Genomic DNA, 22,100 nt, shown 5'->3' with positions numbered 1-22,100 from the left:
GTATTTCTTAAGTATCTGTTTAGCTATAATGTTTGGCTTGATGATTTAAAAACTAAAGATGTTTTTAGTTAGGGTGGACTAACTGCTATAAAAACAAACCTAAAATCTCAGTAACTTACCATAATTAAGATTCATTTCTTACTCACGTCACTGGTCATTAGTAAACTAATGCCTCATTGAAGTAGGTGTTTTCCGGTTAGGGCTGTTTCATGCAGGTATCATGGACCCAGGCTTCTTGTACCTATGGTTCCACAGGTTTTAAGGGCTCAGTTTTCTAAATCTGTCTAGCAGAGAAGTGAAATTCAGACTGTGGTGAAAATACACATGCTCTCAATTACTTTTGCCCAGTGGTGACACACATCAATTTCATTTTCATTCCGTTGTTGAGAACAATCACATCTGATGGGTAAGAGGCCTGGGCAAGAAGATCTAACAGTGTGTCAAGATGAAATAAATATTGGGAAATAGCTAGCCAGTTTATGCTACAAGATACATGTCTATATAATTGCATTTATGTTTTGTGATTTCCTTTTACATCAAGAAGAAATCAGAAAGGATTATGTATGAAATTGAATGGGAGAAAACTGTGATGTGTGAAGTAGAACAGATTATGTAAATACATCTTTAATATCACTATTATTTCTTCTTCAAATGTTTGCTATAAATCCCTAATGTTGGCTATAATTTGATATAATTTACCAGTAAATCAACTGGAATTCAAGTTGTTTTTAAGGCATTTATTTAGGAATTTAATTTAAAAAGGCAGATATGGAACCATTTAATTCTCAATCTTGTTGGACATAAAGTTTTATAAATAGCAATTAGTTCAAATTAGGTTGTTCAGATTTGTATACTTACTCATATTTTGTCACTTTGATTTCAACTACTAAGAGGTATTAAAATATCTAACTATGATTGTGAATTATTTCTTCCTTTAGTTTGGCCAGGTTTTCCTTGTGTATTTTGCAAGTCTGCGATTAGACACATATGTGTGAATGCTTATTACAACTTCCTGATAAATGATTTTTTTCACAATCATGAAATGTTTCCCTCTGTCCCTGCTATTAACTTTTGTTTTCAAGTTTATGTTGCCTGATCTTAATATAGCCATACAAGCTTTCTCATGCTTACTATTAGGATGGTACATTGCTTTACATTCTTTTATTTCAATGAATCTGGGCTTTTATTTTTTATTTTATTTATTTATTGTTTTGAGAAAGAGTCTCACTCTGTCACCCAGGCTGGAGTGCAGTTGTGCAATCTCAGCTCACTGCAACCTCTGCCTCCCGGTTCAAGTAATTCTCCTGCCTCAGCCTCCCGAGTAGCTGGGATTACAGGCATGCATCATGAGGCCTGGATAACTTTTATGTTTTTAGTGGAGACAGGGATTCACAATGTTGGCCAGGCTGGTCTTGAATTACTGACCTCAAGTGATATGCCCACCTTGGTCCCCCAAAGTGCTGGGATTACAGGCATGAGCCACCATGCCTGGCCTGTGCTTTTATTTTAAAATGTATTTTTAAAAGCAGAAATAGTTGTGTTTTATTTTTTTAATCCAGTACGGCAATAATTTCCTTTTAATTTGAATAGTTAGTCCATTTGTGTTTAGTGCAATTATTCATGTGTTTGGACTGATTTCTATTATTTTGTTACTTGTTTTGTATTTCATCTCTTTTTTGTGTTATTTTTTATTTTATTCCTGCTTTCTTTTGAATCAGTAAAGTACTTTGACATTAATGCATTATTTCACTTTCTTTTATTTGTCCTATAGCAATGTCCCTTGTATTATTTTTTATTTGCTTTTCAGGAGATGATTGCAATAGATATCGTCAAACTGTTAACATCTATTTAAGTTGTTATTGTGTCCCCATTTAGTGTAAAATGTGACTTAAAGAAACTTTTTTTTTTTTTGAGATGGAGTCTCACTCTTTCACCCTGACTGGAGTGTCGTGGCGCAGTCTCAGCTCACTTCAACTCCCACGTCTCAAGTTCACGATTCTCCTATCTCAGCCTCCCAAATAGCCGATATTACAGACGCACGCCACCATGCCTGACTATTTGTTCTATTTTCAGTAGAGATGGGGTTTTGCCATGTTGGCCAGGCTGGTTTCTAACTCCTGACCTCAGGTTGTCTGTCTGCCCAGCCTCCCAAAGTGCTGGGATTACAGGCGTGAGCCTCCGTGCCCAGCCAACGTAAAGAAATTTAATAAAGTTATTATCCTTCCCTTTTTTTGGTCATGTATTTTACTATTACTTCATACCGTCCCTCAGCTATCTCAGGTCTTTGATAAAGTTTCAGTATTTTAATTTATTATTTAGATGTAATAATGCTTATTAATTTTTCTCCAAGTTCATCAATCTTTTCTTTTGTAGGTGTTTAATGTTGTTATTCCAATCTAGGCTACTTTTCGTTTCAGATCATGTACTTTTAAGTTACAGAATTTCCATCCATTTCTTCATAACTTCCCATTTCTCAAGATTTCCCACTTTTTCATTCACTTTATCCATTTTGTGCCTTGCAGTCCTTTGATATATTTTTAGCAACTTAAAAAACAAACAAACAAACAAATAAACAAAAACCTTGTCCCTGCTAATTCCAACAGCTTTTCACTTCGGTGTCTCTTTTGATTTTGATTTTTTTTTTTTTCTCTTGATCATGGGCTATATTTTTCTACTTCTTTCCATAGATTGTAAGTTTTTATTGTATGTTGGACATCATTGGTGACACTTGCAATATGTGAATTATGTTGTTTTTCTGTAAGTTATGATGATTTGTTATGGCAGGCAGTTTAATTATGAAGCATCCTCTTGATTCTATCAGGCTCAATTTTATCTTTTATTAAGACAGATCTATTTTAGTTTTGTCCTAAGAATTGCCCTTACTCTTTAAGTGCAATCTTTCAAGGTTTACCAGAGCGTCCCAATTTTAGATATATATATATATGTCTGTACTGAGAAAGTTATCATACCTATGTTTGGCTTCCAAACCCACAGCAGCCATTCTCAGGTAGTGCTCATGGAGTCTAGTTGTGTATATTACAGCCCAGCCTTTATTTAAAGACCCCATGCAAATATCTGCTATTGCTCCTATGCACAGCTTTTTCCTTTTTAGACCCAGAAATCCTCGCCTCTTCTCCAAACTTGAAACTTGCACTAGCAGTGTGGTGAGATTGTTGTCTCTTTTGGATTCATTCTCTCTCCACTGTGCAGTGAAAAGTGCACCCAGGCTGGAATCCAGTCCAGAAATAGGTATAAAATGATATGTTTTCTTTTTTCAAAAATCATATGCCTGCATTTTAATTTTTATTTTCTCAAATTTTTCCAGTTTCATAGCAGTTTATAGAGGGAGACATGTCTTTTTCCAGTTCCTCCATTATGATAAAAATTAGAAATCCCAGTTGAATCAACTATCATAATAAATAATTAATAGAAGGCGAAGTCTGTTTTTCTCTTTATGTCTTGTCTTTTTTTACATCATGTAGCTCAGGTAATATTATTGTATGAATACAATGTAGAGTCCTGGGTGCTCATTTTTACAGCTAATTACAATGATTATAATTAATATATAAATACTAATCATCCTATCTAATTTTTAAAATTAAAAAAACAACAGCCATATCAATTCATCTTTAGATGCCATTTATTCAATAGGCAATCATAGCAGTTGCCTTAATTAGAAAAGTTATTGGTAGAAGAAAAGACAAACAATAAAATGGGAACTACCACTTTCTGAAAACAAGCCAGGCCTTTTTTTCTTTTTTCTAAAAATAACTGTGTCCTTTGATGAGTACTTCTATAGATCTAATACCATGGGAAATAAATGACAAGTGGGAAAGGGAGCTTTTTCAAATTCACACAGGTTCTCCTACTCTGCCAGCAAGAAAATGCTGTTGACAATAATAAAATGTGATTTTGTTTTAATCACATGCTTCCAAAAATCCGGTATTAATAATAAATAAATTAAACTGAATAGGATTTAATATAGGAAATCCTGAGTTATAGCCAACTGGAAACCAGAGGTCTTAGAAAATGTAAGTGCCAGTTCCAATGAAAAACTATGTAGTATATCCCACTAGTTGTCTTTGGAGTGTGCATGCAGTTAATTAAAATAATTTGACTTCTAAACCCTGTACTGAATGAAAATCAGAATAGCGTACTTTAAAATCGATAGAGTATGTTAAAAAGTTTTAGTTAGCTACTAAGCTAATGAAATTTCAGTTTTGTTAAAAGAAGCATTTAAAACCATTTTTACTATGTTCGGAATATTATCTATTCGTATTTAATTATTCCAAATTTATACTGTATATCTTATTAACTCCTATTTTCTTCATTTTAAGACTACATATTAATTTCACTGGTTTATTATTTGGATTCAGACACCACAAAAATTAGTTAGAAGATATTTTAATGTAACTGTGATTTATTAATATTCTTATATTTATATTCTTAGGTATCTTAGAAAGGTACTTCAATCTGACTTTAAATTCTGTAAGAGCATCTTCTTAAAATCTTCTCTACTACTGTTATTTATCACTACTTATTACACATCACAATAGATACTTATTTCATATATTTTTCATGTTGTATGTTTGCTAGTATGTATCAAGAAGAAAGAATGGAAGAGCACTCAAGCTTTCTCCAATGCTGACATTTTGAAAATGTCATAGTTTATAAGGAAATAATGAAAAACCGTATTACATGGCAGGACATTCTGACCTTTTGCTTGGAAATTGATACGAGTTCTTGGGCAAACTCTGTAAAGAAACTCAGAGGTAAAATTCAGTTACTAATAAGTAATTGAAAATTTCAAAGGTCACAGCATGAGCAACAATTTGGTCTACAAGCTAGGGCATGGAATAAATTTATTTTTCAATTATCCGTTTCCTCTCTAATGTTATTTCAGGGGCAGCAAACATGTGAAGGTGTGTGTGTGTGTGTGTGTGTGTGTGTTTTAAGGCAGCTTTGGATATTGATTTTTAAAGTATTTTTTAAAGGTTAAATTGAGATATAGTTGGCATATAACAGGTTGTGCATAATTAAAACAAACAACTTGATAAAATTTGACATATGTATATACCTGGGAAACCATCACCATGATCAAGATAATGAATGTGTACGTTACAGGCAGACTTTCCTGGTGCCTCTTTGTACTCCATTCTTCCCTATTCCAACCCCTAAGCAGTAACTGATCTATTTTCTATCACTGTGGACTATGTCACATTGTCAAGATATTTTTGTAAATTAAATCATACTGTATGTTCTTCTTAATTATCTGGCTTCTCTCAACAAAATTATGTTGAGATTCGTTCATGCTGTAAAACATATCAACAGAAGATTACTATTTATTGCTGAGGAATATTTTGAATGTACATAATACAGTTTGCTTTTTCATTCACCTGGTGACGGAAAGTTCAGTTGTTTCAAGGTTTTGGCTATGATAAAGTTGTATAGATATTTGTATACAAATGAGATGGCTGAATCAGAGTAGGCATATTTTTAACTTTTAATGAAACTGCAAAATGGTTTTCTAAAGCTGTTGTAACACTTTACATGCCTCCCAGCAATATATGAAAGTTCCAGTTCCTCAATCTCCTTGCCAGGATTTGAAATGTTCAGCTTTAAAAATACTTTTTTCAACTTTTATTTTAGAATCAGGAATAACACATGCAGGTGTATTACAAGGATACATTGCATGATCCCGAGGTTTGGAGTACAAATGAATTTGTCACACGGGTAGTGAGCATAGTACCCAACAGGTAGTTTTTTTTCAACACTTAACCCCGTCTCTCGCTCTCCCCTATTACATTCTCCAATCTCTGTTGTTCTCATTTTTATGACCATGTGTACCCAGTGTGTAGTTTGCCCTTACAAGCAAGAACACGTAGTATTTGATTTTCTGTTTCTACATTAGTTTGCTGAGGATAATGGTTTCCAGCTATATCCACGTTGCTGCAAAGATCACGATTTCTTTCTTTTATACGCCTACATAATATCTGATGGTATATATGTACCACATTTTCTTTATCAGATCTTCTCTTGATGGGTACCTGGGTTGATTCCATGTGTTTGCTATTGTGAATAATGCTGCAATGAACATATGAGTACACATGTATTTTTGGTCAAAATTTTTTTCTTTGGATATATATACCCAGTAGTGGAATTGCTGAGGTAAGTGTTAGTTCAACTCTCAGTTCTTCAAGAAATCTCCAAACTGCTTTCCACAGTGGCTGAATTAATTTACATTGCCACCAACAGTTCATAAGTGTTCCTTTTCTTCACAGCCTCACCATGTTATTTTTTTTTTAATAATAGCTATCGGTATTTTTTAAATAATAGCCATTCTGACTCATGTGAGAGGTGTCTCATTGTGATTTTGATTTGCATTTCTCTGATGATCAGTGATGAAGAGCATTGTTGTATGTTTAGTGGATGCTTGTATGTCTTCTTGTGAGAAGTGTCTGTTCATGTTCTTTGCCACTTTGTTTTTTCCTTGTTGATTTAAGTTCCTTATATAATGTAGATAATAAGCCTTTCTTGGATGCATAGTTTGTGAATATTTTCCCCTACTCAATAGGTTGTCTGTTTACTCATTTGATAGTTTCTCTTTCTGTGCAGAAGTTCTTTAGTTTAATTACATTCTATTGTTACAGGAAAGGGGTTCTGATGCAGATCTCGAGAGAGGGATTTTGGATGTTGCACAAGAAAAACTCAGGGCGAGCCTGTACAGTAAAGTGAAAGCAAGTTTATTAAGAAAGCAAAGGAATGAAAGAATGGCTACTCCATAGACAGCGCAGCCCCAAGGGCTGCTGGTTGTTCATTTTTATGGTTATTTCTTGATAATATACTAAATGAGGGGTGGAGTATTCATGTCTCTCCCTTCTAGACCATATAGGGTAACTTCCTGCTGTTGCCATGGCATTTGTAAACATAGTAGGTCAGCTGTGTCTAAACTGCAAAGGGAGGAGGGTTCGATGAGTCTTGTCTAACCTTCCCCACTTTCTGTAAGGGCCTGAACTAATTTTTCAAGTTTTTGGAGTCCTCTTGGCTGAGAGGGGCATCCATTCAGTCAGTTGTGGGGATTAGAGATTTATTTTTGGTTTACGGTATTGTATCCCAGCAATCTTTGCCTAGTCTAGAAATTTTAAAATTTTACATTTCACATGTAGGCATATCATCATTTGACTCAATTATTGGATATGACGTGAGATTTGGATCAAAGTTAATTTAACATTTTTTATCTTGTATAAGTTATTTCAATAGTTCTTTCACAGTTTTTGAAGTCTGTCTTTCCCAACTAAATCGCCTTGTAGAAATCTGTTGTCCATGTATATGTGGCTCTCTAATCTCTTCCATTCAACTGTTTGTCTATCTTTATGTCAATACTAAACTGTATGATTATTATGACTTTATGTATCTTTTGTACTTGGTCATTAGCTACTTATATCCAGATGGGTCCCCAACTTATGGTGACTTGATCTGTGAATTTTCAACTTAACTATGTGTTCATTGAGGTATTAAATGCATTTTAAACCTACAGTATGGGGTTTTATCTTGGGTTTATCAGGACATATCCTCATTATAAGTCAGGGAACCCCTGTATTTGTAATTGTTATATCTTTTTGATATCCTGACTCTTTATCATTATAAAATATTCCTTAACTCTGGCAACATTTTTTATTTTAAAATCTACTGCCTTTGTTTTAAACTCTATTAGTACAGCCATTCCAACTTTCTCTTGATCACAGACACTTGGGATTTAACCTCAGCATCCCAAAGCTGGGAGTAGGATGAAAAATGCTAAAGTCCTTATCCTCTGGAGAAGGAAATTCTCCAACTGGGGCTAGGGTGGGGAGTGGCAGGATGAGGGAGACCTGTGTTTTTGGGTACTGTAGTCTGGAGAGGAGTCTGCTTTGCTGAGCTGGAGAGGAAGGAGGGATTGGTATGAGTTCAAATTCTGTATTATCAGCCTTCTTAACCAATTTTTGTAGATTTTCTTGAATAGGTGTTTCTTCTTTTACTTGGTGCTCTTAGGATCAATTCCAGAAGGTTTAAATGATTGGATTCGTTTTTGGAAAATAATTTCTCCCAATTTCCCTGGGGATTGTGTCAGTGGAGCTCTTCATGTTATCATACCTAAGGTGAATCTCTGGAATTTCTAATTTATACATAAAATGTTGCTTTTTAAAAAGCATGAAGTAAAGATAAAAATATGTTTACATGTATTACAACTTGGTACTTACACGGGTTTCAGTTATATTATTTTATCTGATGTTTTTATGTCTATAATATTTTATAGTTTTAAAAACTAAGAGAAAATTACTAAGAGGGTGTATATCACTGAAAGTATCATGGCACTGACTGAACTGTTTTGAATCTTTATTCCATGTGTAAGATAGATAGGTCTATCATAATCTGGCAGTACTGTTCAGATTGTGATTAATCACAATGAAGATTTGTTTACGTGTAACTTATCACTATTACTGCCTACTTCAGACCTCCATCGCTCATTCTGGGTCCCCATTGTTTACACAATCCAGTCCACATTTATGAGCAAATAATTTACATTTTTTATTATCAGGACCAAGTCTACTTCTCCAGCCTTATCATCCACTGCTCTGTTTGTATGGCTTTTAGCCACTATAGAATATTTAATGTTACTCATGTGTACTACATTTTCATTTATATCTGTATTTTGTATTTTCTTTGAACTGAAATTAGCATTCTCCATACTCTATCTGAAGAAATGGTAGTCATTTTCTAGGATGAGCTCATATATTATTCTCTTTGTGAATACAAATAGTAGCTAAAAATTACTGAGCTTGTGTATATGTCAAGCGAACTGCATACAATTCTAGATTTAATTTACTATCTTTGGAAAGAAGGCATTTTTACCCTCCTAAGTGCATAAAGTACATTAGAATGAGTGAATTAAATCCCAGATTGCTATGTCATAGCCAATATGTCAGTATTTCTGACAACATAGACGAGTATCTTTTCTCTAGAACATTCAGGTTTCCACTAAGTTTTCTTCAACATTTTCCTCTTCAATTCTCTCACCTCACTTTCCACACCCAGTGTACTTACTTGCTCCTTCCTCTCTGTTAACTGAGAATGTTCTTCATAATGCTGAGTCATAGTTCATAATGCTGACTTCATATTCTGATCACTTTGATATTTGATATCTACAAGAGGATAAAATTCATTTAATAAATTATGAAATTATTGAGGCTTTTTTTGTTTTTGTTATGTTCAGCAAAAAGAATCATGAGAAAAACAGAAAAATTCTCAATAAATATTTGTTGAGTCTTCAGATTTTATGGTTCTGGTTTTAATAGATAAGTAATTATGAAGATTTGGGACTTATTTTTACAATGTGACAGTATTTATCTTTTTACTTAATTAAATTTAAAATTTATTCCACAGAGGCCAATAAAATATTATTAACAAGGGATATATATGTATGTATATGGTATCCAGTAAAAGTTATGCATTAAATTTTACCTGTAGCTTTAAAAATTAGGCTTAAACTTTTAGGGAAATAAATCAGATTCACACGGGTACATATGAGTAATATAAAACAGATAGCTAGAATAATTTATTTGAATTATATTGAAGTGTAAACATATTTTACTTGATTCTTCATGTATTAGCTCTGACAGATAGGAAATTTATTTCAAACCCTTAAGTTCAATTTTTCAGTCTTTTACTTTCTCCCTAATCTTTAATAAAATAATATTTTAAAAAGTCATACTAGTAAAACATGAGTTAATAGATATCATAAACCATTTATTAAAAAAAGACAGTTTGCTAATAATTATCCTGATGCCATTTGAAATGGCGTCTTCATGTATTCTGTATCTTGCTGCAATTGATCTAGTATTAATCGATTATAATGCCCAGGAAAACTGATGTTCATTCATTTTGGTCAAGGACAAAATGTGAAACTGTGTCAAGTCACTGGAGCATTCTTTTTTTTTATAAATATCCTATTCTTAAATTTTACTATGCATATCTACTTCCATTTAGGCATCCTGAATATTAACTAATCTCAATGTATAAAGTATGCACAACAGGGATTTTTAGCACATATAATGAAGTCAGAAATTTATAGTTTATTTTTTGGTTAAATCTCTTGCCTTCCAAATTTCTTTTTTTTCTGCTTTCTTCTTGTCTTCATGAGTATTTTTAACACAAAGTTGAAATTGCTGGCATATTTCAAGCAACATTATAACCTTCAGAGAAAGAGAAACAAGGGCTGTATGCTTTTTTTAAAAAATGTGGTCTTAAATAGACCAGCATTGCCAGTAGATTATATTACATATAATGACAATGACAGTTATTTGACATTGTGTGTGACATGTGCATGAATGACCAATTGTGTATGTATCAAAGTAGTAATTTGAAATAAGATGGAGCAAAGCGTTCTGTTATCATTTAATCATATGCTACATCAAATGGGTATATAAAATATTTAAAAATCAGAAAAATTATGTTTATTTAAATTACAACAATTTAGAACAATGCAGTTATTTTCATTTGTTTTCTTCATCATTTTCTCTTATAGTTTTCATACAGATTTCAAATATCATTTAAAAATTGATATATGTAGATAATATAAACACAACACTCTACTGTTTTATGCAGTATATCAACTATACTCATGTCTTTTGTTTTCAAAAGTAAAACATATTTACACGTATTCTACTTGCCTTTAAAATTGATAAAAATAAAGTGAAATTATCATCATGCTGTTGACAGAATGAAAATTCTCATTTTTAGTGGATAAATTAATAGGATCTATCATAAGAATAGCAAATGAACATAGCACTCTCATATCAGTGAATAACCAGTAAAGACTTACCCCAATGCAAATACTACATGGGTTTCTTTGGATGCCACTTTTTTCCTTCCTGTAGAGGGTGATTTTAAGCAAGCAAGGATAAAGTCATGAGGTGTGTTAGGTGAGGGAGTAGAAATTAGAGAAAGTGATTTTTGTCCTGAAATACCTGGAGTGTTATCAAGTAGCCCTAGCCTTACCTACTCCTTTTTGGTTATTTCCTTGGGTAAGCAATGCATACTTACACAACAGCATGAGAATAGCTTTCATAGAACTATGTGTGCAAAGCCTTGACTGCATCAGCTTAGTTTTGCTGCTTTTTCTCATATATTATTTCTTTTGATGTTCACAAAACTGCAGGACAAGTTTTATTCTTTCCATTTAGTAAATAAGAAACGAGCTCTCAGAAGGTGTCATATATAAGAATCAAACAGCTAATGATTGTTTTGTTAGGACTTAAATCAGAATCATATTGTCCCCCATCGAATTATCTTTTCACCATATTGCATCTATTGTGGCAAATTTAGTAAGCACTTCAAGGATGGCAGGTGATTTAAAAGTTTCTTTATCCCCCAAACAACTCTGGAGTTTAGTGTTAGAATGTCTGTTTTTCAGATGCAAAACTGTAACTGAGATAAAATAAATTATTTGCTCAAGAAGTTAGTGGTGTTCAAAAATTGTGCATGTGTTTCAGGCTGCAAAGTCTCTATCATACATTTTTTTCTGTTGCAACCATTCACTGGAAAAGTGGAAGTTTATAAAACTGAAAATTGTATAGCCCTATAAACATGTCTTGAATTCTTTAATTAGACCTGGGCTGTGAACAGAGGCAATCACACACAGGAGTGTGGCAAAAATTTATAGGAATATATAAAATATTAATTCATTAATTAGTGATTTGACTTTAACAAGTTGAAACTTCGTTTATTACTTCAGGTGCATCATTAAAAATTTATTAAAGCATGAAGTAATCAATATTTAATAGGTAGCCAAATTTATCTTTCCAAGCATTACTCAATATTTTTTTCAATAAAGTGTATATTTAAAAAATATTAAGCTCTGTCCACGTGCAGCAGCTCATGCCTTTAATCTGATCACTTCGGGAGGTCAAGGCAGGAGGGTCACTTGAGTTCAGGAGTTCAACACAAGCCCAGGCATATGGTGAAACTGTGTCTCCACTAGAAATACATAAAGTAGCTGCGCGTGGTGTGACCCTGTAGTCACAGCTACTTGGGGGTGTGAAGCAGGAGAATCGTGAACCCAGGAGGCAGAGGATACAGTAAGCCGAGATAGCACCACTGCACTCCAGTCTATTTTGAGTTATTAAACTAATTACATTAATTTTTAAAAAATATATATAAAATAAATATATGCCACATATATAGTTAATATCACATATTAATTATATATGTGATATATGTTTATTTGTGTGTGTGTGTGTGTGTGTGTATAAGACTAAAATCCTCTTTGGCCACTTTTCGGAGCCATTGTTTACTAACACTTCAGAGCCATAATTTTTTTCACTCCAAATTTCTTGAACTTTGAAATATCTACCAGGTAACACTATTGCATTTTCTCAGAAATCTGGAAGCACAGAACAATAATGACAATTTACTCACATTTGTGTTTTGAGTATTATTCCATTTTAAATACATATGTATGTGCAGATATATGTATTACTATTTGTATACATATCATCTAAGGGTATGTGTGTGTGTATGTTTAATCACCCTCCATTCTTTAACTGAGGAACTATTTGTATCACATAGAGAAACATAGAGAAATAATTTTTGTATTGTTAAAGTGGCCCTTAATATTTTTATTGTGAATTCCTTATTATTTCTTTTTCTGGGTATTTCTTTTCTGCTTTCCCAAACCTTCAGTGAGTAAATTTTTAAGTAAATATCTGTCTTGAAGTAATTCTTCTTAAATGGATAAATGAGATCATGTGTCCTTTATATGGCCTCACATAATTATGTACTTTATGTTTATACATTTACCATAATTATAATTTTCTATTTATTTGTGATAATTTAATTAATATCTTAGTTTCTTTCTAATATGACATTTGTGAAGGTAGAGGCAATGTCTACTTTTGCTCACTTTTTATCTCTTTGTGCTTAAGTTAATATCTGGAGTATATCAATACATATTTTTAAGTAAAATAATTAGGGCTAATTCCTAGTTCATTTTTCTCTTCTCTCTGAAACTTTATAATAAACATTTTTCCATGGAGTTAAATATGTTTAACTTAAATTGCACATGTAAATGTTGTGATATTTTTAATAATACAGAGCTCTTTATTTGTTCATACTCATTTTAGATAACATTTTTGCATTACATTTTATTCTGGCTTTACATTTCCAAGAAAGATATTTTAGCTCTGGAGCATATATTGTTAGTATGCAGATGACACTTCATTTTATGAGGCTAACTTGCAACCTTCACAACCTAACAAAGCCCTTTTTGTGTTCAGTATCAGAAAAGTTTTAGAAAACTTTAATAGTTAGGTATTACACATAAAGGTCTCAAATATCTCTTTCCATATCCTTTGACTCAATTTTCTTTCATGTTATGTTTAATAGTATTAGATATGGTATCAGTAGCATTAATGTTAAACTAGTTGAGTTTTAAGAATGTGATGGTTTAGCCTAACAAGGATGTATCGATTTAGTTTTGAATCTGTGTGGCCACTTCTTACTTTTTCCTGAGTGTCATCAGGAAAATTGCTTGTTGTCTCTGTTTCCTCATCTTTTATATGAAATTAATAAGGATCACTAGTTAATGTTGGGATAGATGAAATTGGAAATAATTAAAATATATGTATTTTTGTTTGTGTGTGTGCATCCTGGTGGATAACAGACCTTTACAAATGGTAAGAATAATAGGTACTAGTACAGTTTTAAATAAGACATTAATAACATTGATAGTAATGCAGTAATGACATTTTAAAAAGAGAATGTCAGATAAGTAGTGAATACAATGAAATTTGTAAGACCTACTATTCCTTTACCTAACACACACACATACACACACACACACACACACATACACACATTTAGAACTAAAGCCTTTAAATAATAATAGTACTTTCAGCATAGAAGTATAGCCATCCTCACCTGGTTACTTAAGTAAGGTGTCCTGTAAAGGGTTACATTGTTAATATTTGAAGTCAGTTTTCCAGAAGAGCTATTTTCTCCATTCAGTAGACTTAAATACATATGTACCCATTCATAGCTATAGTGGATGCTTAGGATTTAAAATGCAAAATAGATATAATTTAGAAGTTCTTGCTTGCAATTAAAAGGGTAGAAGAGAGGCAGAATCCATCTTCCCATCTTTTTGGCTCTTTCTGCTAGTAAACAGAGTTGGGAAATTTTGAGTTTTATCTGTGAGAGTATTCCATTGTTCATTCTCTGGTCTTGGTTTGTTGGCTATGTAGTGTCAGTGGCATATTCATGTATGTTCTTTATTTCCCAGATTGAAGATATCATTTTGTGTCTATGAACTGATGCCTTCAGTGGTCTCAGAGGTATTTCTGGTAGGTCAGTTTTTCATGATCATGGGATAATTCTAAGGTAACTTCAGCATTTCCAATAATTTGTTAACACCCAGTTCTCCATATTAGTTTTTTTTTTTTTTTTTTCTTAGATTACTTTGAGTAGTTTGTTTCCTGCCTTGGACTGATTTTTCCTGCTATGAGTCTCTTGAGGAACCCTATAACCTTCTAGCTTTCTTTCCTCTTACCTTTAATCTTATGTATTAACATATTAAGTACAGTGGTTCTTAGAAAAGGCATGTATTATTTGCCACCTCCCAAAATTATACACAAAATTCAATTTATAAAACTTGAAGTCTAATTGCAATATTGTCATTTTTATTTACTCTTTTTACCTAGTAGCAATAAAGAATTCAGGGCAAAATTTAAGTGTTTGAAAAAAGAGTCTGTAATAGTTTTTATTAAATATTTTGAAAAAAGGATTTACTCTGCAAGTTTTTTTCATAGCATTTATAATTTACATTGCTGGTCCTCAATCATAATATTATGAGATGTATTACAGATTACATATAACGAAGGATAAGGTGCTTAGTATTTTGATTGTGTAGCTTTGCAAAATTAGAGAGGTTTCAAAGTTTTCCTCTCATTGATGCCACTCTTGCTCATTTTATTGAAGCATTATTTTTTAAATAGTGGTGGAAGTGGAAGGCATATATCTTGAATACTAGTACTTAAGCATTATGGGCCAGCTAACTACAGAACTGTGACAGAACTCTTTGGGAACATTAAAAATGGTAATTACTAGTTAGTTTAGTAATGATATTGCCATGGCTATAGGTTGGCTTGTGCACAGTATACATTTTTAGGTTCAAGAAATATTTATTGAGCTTCTACTCTGCAGGGTAGAGATGGTGCAATGATGAAACAGATATAGACCTGGCCTCAAAGACAGTTTTAGCATGGATGATGGACATCAACCAGCCAAATATACAACTTGTTATATATTAATAACTGTTACAGTTATTAACAGTTATTTGAAATTACTAGCAATTAATTAATTGTTTAATCATACGATTGGGAAATTGAAAGTCTCAAAGGTTAGGAAGCATTTTCTTTATCATGGGCCATGTAAACTGAGGTTTTAGGGAATAAGTGGAAAGATGATGCTGAATGAAGGAGAGGAGAGCTTTGTCCAAGCATAGGGAATAATATATGCGCTATGTAAATTCATACTGGAAAGAAATGAGGCAACTCTAACAACAAAAAGAGGACTTGTAGCTGTATTATAAAGATCACAGGAGCAAATTTAAAGAATTCAATTATAAAAGCAATGTGGAGCTATTGGAGGTTTCAAGGAGAAGAATGACATAATTAGTTTTGGATTTTAGAAATATACTTAGGATGGAAAATTGATTAGAGGAAATTTGTGGGAAGGCTAATTATGTTACCATTTTCTTAATCCAAGCAAAAGGTGATAGTAAGTTGGATGAGGGTATTGGTAGTGATGTATCAGCTGAAAGATGACAGATAAGTGTTGTATAGATATTATTCGAAGTTCTATTACTATAAATTTTATCAAAGAAAAAGCATCAATTTTAATCTCTAATGTGACCAAATCATATTTTTCCAGACTATTGTCATGTGCACTAAAGCAAAACAAATGAAAAGTTGAATTATTTGTGTTGTGATGTGGTTCAGCTTAGAGCTAAGATAAGAATTTTCAAATTTATTTCATTTGAGAAAAAAAATATTTTTCAAACAAAAATAACAAAATAAAGGTAGGTGACATAATCACTAATCCTTTTTAAGTAAACAATAATATGATTCTTGTTTGTGTAATGTATAGGGAGAAGGGAAACCCGGCTGGGTTTTCTGATTTATTGAAACTCTTTTGAAATTCAACAAGCAGGATTAAGATTGTTGAAAGCCTAAGGTGTCTAGAGAGTTTGTGTAGTCTAGCATGGAGACTTTGCTTGTCAGATGTCTCAACTACAGTGAAAGGTAACACTAGCATGACAGAAATGGTACTTGTTGAACATGTTTATAATGCCCCTGGGATGAAATGTCTAATGCAGACATAACTACACAATTCCCTTCCTGAGTTATTTGTTTCTAACATCAGCGTTTTCAGGAAACTAGATAGTTTTTCAATGTAATTTTTCTTGAAGTTCCAATTAACCACATAATTAATGAAAAATATTGAGAATATGTTTTAGCACTTTTAACTTACAAAAATCAATGTGGTGTGTTTGCTTATAGCATGTGTTTTCTTTTTATTTAGTAGCAGCTAACAACTTATATATTGTCACATTAAAATTGTTGATATCTTTACTGGAGGCATTCTCAGTGTTTATCACAATCCCTATATTTATAACATATTGCAAGAAGGCTGTTAGAGCTTAGAAATACATTGATTGTAGTTCTCCTTAGGTAGAGATTTTGATATAGATTACTAAAAGGAGTATATAGTAGTGTGTGATCTGATGTGTGATCACCATAACAATAGTAAACAAAAAAGCAATCATGAGAAGTTGAAGCAAAAAGCTGGTTTCTTAAGTTTAAGAAAGTTTAATCTATCAAGATTTAAAAAGCCAACACTGATTTTTAGAGTCACAGTTTAGAAAATTAGAGAGATGGTGAAATGGAAAGTTCTTTGAGCAATGTTATAATTTGCTGCTCTTCCTATTTTTTAAGCCATGACTAGCAATAGACTGGGGGTTTTCTTTGAAGAGATTGATTTAGAATGTCTCTGGATTCAGGAAAATGGACACATTTTAATATGAGGGTGAAGTGCTGCAATGAATGAGGATGTAGAGCAACAGAAACTCTCATTCCTTGCTGATGGGCAAGCAAAATGGCACAGCCACTTGGGGAGATAGTTTGGCAGATTTTCACACAACTAAATATAACCTTACCATATGATCCAGTAAACTTACCGTATGATCATCCTCCTTGGTATTTACCTAAAGGAATTGAAAATTCCTCTAATAATGGATGTTTATAGTTGCTTTATTCATAATTGCCAAAACTTGACAGATAAACTGGTACCTTCAGACAATGGAATATCATTCAGTATTAAAAAGAAAGGAGCTATCAAGCCATAAAAAGACATGCAGGAAACTTAACTGCATATTACTAAGTGAAAGAAGCCAATCTGAGAGAACTACAAATATCAGGAGTTTGGGGAGAGAAAGATGACTTTTAGGGCAGTGAAGTTACTCCGTATGGTACTTTAACAGTGCACACAGGTTCATTATATATTTGTCCAAACCCATAGAATGTGCAACCCCAAAATGGACCCTAATGTAAACCACTGACTTTGAATGATAATGATGTACCATTGTAGGTTTATCTATTCTACCAAATGTACCTCTCTGGCAGAGGATGTTGATTAAGGAGCTATGCACATACCATGGTAGAGGGTATGCGAGGAAGTCTCTGTTCCTTCCTTCAGTTTTTCTATAAACCTAAAACTTCTCCAAAAAATAAAGCCTATTAAAAAAAAACAACAGGAGGAAGAAATGAAATATATACTGGTTGAGATATAATTTGTCATAAAATAATAAAGAAAACACAAATGTACCAACAAATTTTACACAGAAGTACACTGACATTTCCTGAATACAATTTATAAACTCATTATTTAAATATACATAGTTTATTCCACTATAAATTTAGTCATTTTAATAAATCTCTTGCTTTTTAATTTTATTATATAAGCTCTTAGTTTCATTACTGAGTCAAATACCTTGAGGAGAGTTAGCTAAATTGGACAAATGTACTTGAAAATAGTAGACAAATATTTTATACCCCAAATGAAAATCAGAAAAAGAGAAGCCCTCACAAAATGGTCATTGAGTAGCGTGCATTTTTTTGAGCATTCTGTCATTTGCATGCTGTCTTTATATTGCTCGTACTCTTTTTCTTTTTTGTTTAAGGCAACCAAACTACTGTGGCTAAAAATATAGTTCTTTCTCAGTTAGTGTACCCTGATGAGGTCTTCTGAAATATGTCTGCTATAGGTCTCTGTCATGGCCCATGTTTCCTTTTTGTAGTTGGCTATATTTTATACACCTCTGACTTTCCACACAAAGAGAACTACTTATAGATTCAGCGCTACAGAAATCTTCCCCTCTTTATGGCTCTAGTACTCTAGCTATCAAATTTCTTTAATAGTTAATATACAGAAGTAGGTACACATAAAAAATGAAACTTACACAAAGGCAGATAATTATTTATAGATAATTCATCAATTGTGATGCAAATATCTAGAGTACTATTAGATATAAAATACTGTGTTGTAGGCCGGGCACAGTGGCTCACTCCTGTAATGCCAGCACTTTGGGAGGCTGAGGCGGGCGGATCACAAGGTCAAGAGATTGAGACCATCCTGGCCAACATGGTGAGACCCCATCTCTACTAAAAATACAAACATTAGCTGGGCATGGTGGCGTGTGCCTGTAGTCTCAGCTACTCGGGAGGTTGAGGCAGGAGAATCACTTGAACTGGAAGGTGGAGGTTGCAGTAGCAGAGATCACATCACTGCACTCCAGCCTGAAAACAGAGTGAGACTCTGTCTCAAAAAAAAAAAAAAAAAAAAAAAAAAACAAAAGACATAGTGTTGAAAACAGAAGCTCTTATTTGGAAATGTCATGGGAATTCAATATTTAATGTATTTTCTAATATTTTCCACTTTATTTTATTTTAATTATGTAGTAGAAATGTAATGAATCTATTTTCTGCAATCCTATAAATCTTCCCAAGTCTGCTACTGTATGGTAGCATGCCATCCAAACATGATTACTTTCTCTTATGCCATGATGTGAAAGAATTTCGCTAACATTGAACAACAGATTGATGTCTTTAGAGCCATTCTTATGTAAATCATAATTCCCAGGTGGTTTGAAAACAATGACAAGTTATTTTGGCAATTATTACAAGAAATTCTTTTAATATTTTTAAAAATATGTTTGTAACATGGAAGAGATCCTTGAGAAGGTTAAATTGAAGAAAAGTTGTATCATGTACATTTTGCTTCTTTAGTACTGCTGTATACATTCTGTTTAGAAAACTCCCATTTACAATGTCTCCATAGAGTAGTATCAAAAATATAAAACATTTAGTGATAAATAATACAAAATATTTGCAAGACCTACATAATTAAAAGTATAAAATATTGCTGAGAATATTAAAAAGATGTAAATAAATGGAGAGATACTGTGTTCATAGATTATAAGATTCAATATTGTTTAGATGTCAAAGCTCCTGATAGTAAGTGTTGTGTTTGTTTTTGTTTTTGAAAAATGTGGTAAGCTGGTTCTAAAATTTTTATGCAGATGTAAAATTGGAGGACTTATACTATGTGAATTCAACACTTATCATAAAGCTATAGTAATTAAGGCAGACAAATAAGTCAATGGAATAGAACAAAGAGTAGAGAAACCAATCCATACATATATACTCAACTGATTTATGGCAAAGTTACAAAGGCAATTTAGTGGAGAAAAGGTAGTCTTTTCAATAAATGGAACTGGAACAATTGCATATTCATATGTAAAAGTATACTTTTGATCTATTACCAAGTACCAAGAGCAAAAAATAAATAAAAATGGATTGTAGACCTAAATGCAAAACTTAAGGTTATAAAATCTCTAGACAAAAACAGAAAACTTCTGTGGTTTTGAATTAGCCAATGATTTCTTAGATGTGATAATACAACCATGATCTACAAGATAACATATTTACAAATTTGACTTATTTAGTCAGTTTTAAGAGGATGGAAAAAGAGGCTACAAACCAGGAAAAATGATGTGCAAATTATACATCTGCAAAGGCTTAAATGTAGAATATTTCACAAAACCTCAAAACCCCATAACAATGGAACACACAATCCACTTTAAAGTGTGTAAAATATTTGGGTAGACTTTTTTATATATATATACTTTAAGTTCTAGGGTACATGTGCACAACGCGCAGGTTTATTACATATATATACATGTGCCATGTTGGTGTGCTGTAACCATCAACTCGTCAGCACCCATCAATTCGTCTTTTACATCAGTTATGACTCCCAATGCCATCCCTCACCCCCTCCTCCTTCACCATAATAGGACCCGATGTTATGTTCCCCTTCCCATGTCTAAGTGATCTCATTGTTCAATTCCCATCTATTAGTGAGAACATGCGGTGTTTGGTTTTCTGTTCTTGTGATAGTTTGCTGAGAATGATGGTTTCCAGCTGCATCCATGTCCCTACAAAGACATGAACTCATCCTTTTTTATGGCTGCATAGTATTCCATAGTGTATATGTGCCACATTTTCTTAATCCAGTCTGTCACTGATGGACATTTGGGTTGGTTCCAAGTCTTTGCTATTGTGAATATTGCCGCAATAAAGGTAAACACTTTAAGGAAGATAAACTGATGGCTAGCAAGAACGGGGAAAGATGCTCAATATCAATATTTATTAGGGAAAAAAATTAAAATCACAATGAGATACCACTACAAACCTATCAGAATGGCTGAAATTAAACAGATTTACATATCATGTGTTGACAACGGTATGGATTAACTGGAAGTTCTATATTTTGGTGTTGAGACTGAAAAATGACATCACAACTTAAAAAAGCCTAGTAGTTTCTAAAAAAGCCAAACATTTGCTTACCATATAATCCAGCAAGTATACAACTGAGTTTTTACACAAAACAGATTTAAAAATAAGACTTGTACATAGATATTTATAGCTCTATCTATTATAATAGCCAAAAAATGAAAGAAAGAAAAAACAAAAGTCCATCAAGAGATGGATGGACAAACATGATACATTCAACTAACTATGGTACATTCATATGATAGAGTGTGGCTCAGTCATATAAAGGAATGGTCTATTGACATACACAAAAACATAGATGAATCTCAAAATAGTTGTATCAAGTAAAAACTGCTACATTTTATAAAGAAAAAATTATGTGATTCATTTATATAAAATTCTAAATAATGCAAATTTACCTTTAGTGACAGAAAACAGTTCAGTACTTGCTTGGGAATGGAAGGTAATGACGAGTGGTAGAAGGAAGGGTTTTTAAAGCAACAGAAGGAAAATTTTGGAGGGGGCTTGTGATGCATACATTCATTATCTTGATTGTGGTGTCAAAATTCATCAAAATTGTATGCTTTAAACATATAAAATTTATTAGATGTCAATTATACTTCGATAAAGCTATTCAATTTTTATAAAATCGCCATGTTGCTAATGACTTCCATACTAAGAAGCACAGCTCTAGAAGTTTGTTATTCCTTTCAAATCTTGCTCTCATCATGCTACTATAGAATTTTTTATGTCTATCTTTAATGCAAACAGAATTTTAGTGTCAACTTTGTTATTTTCTCTGCCTTGACAAATGCTTTATTATACAACCAAACTTCCTAAAATAATGCTCCTAGCTTGTTATCCCAAACAAAACATATCCTTTTCTATGTAGATTCTTTTTTATACAGCTGAAAACATTATAGCTGAGAAGAGTCTTAATAATATTGGAATATAGTATATACATTTTATAGATGGGAAAATTGAGGTTTGGAAAGACTTCTAGTTCTAATATGGTTGTACTTATTTTACATTATGGACACCCATTGCCTTTGTGTGTTGTATCCTTTCTCCATACTTTATTGTATTTTCTGCCTATCTCCTTAGCTTTGTTCATTTGCACTTGGGTCTTAGTGTAGGTCAGTGCCAAATACTGCTTTCCCAAAATAACTTGTCTCC

General features: G+C 32.7%; 1 long non-coding RNA gene across 1 annotated transcript in view; it reads left to right on the top strand.

The window, feature by feature from the left end:
• Window positions 1-399: 399 nt before the first annotated feature.
• The window catches only part of LOC111536901, a 40,035-nt gene continuing 18,334 nt past the window's right edge, over window positions 400-22,100 (top strand). The window contains exon 1 of the long non-coding RNA XR_002729854.1: window positions 400-612. This is a non-coding gene — a long non-coding RNA (uncharacterized LOC111536901). The remainder of the gene's footprint in view (window positions 613-22,100) is intronic.

The sequence above is a fragment of the Piliocolobus tephrosceles genome, chromosome 1, assembly GCF_002776525.5.
Source record: "Piliocolobus tephrosceles isolate RC106 chromosome 1, ASM277652v3, whole genome shotgun sequence".
NCBI classification, from domain to species: domain Eukaryota; kingdom Metazoa; phylum Chordata; class Mammalia; order Primates; family Cercopithecidae; genus Piliocolobus; species Piliocolobus tephrosceles.
This window is presented reverse-complemented; position numbering and strand designations above follow the sequence as displayed.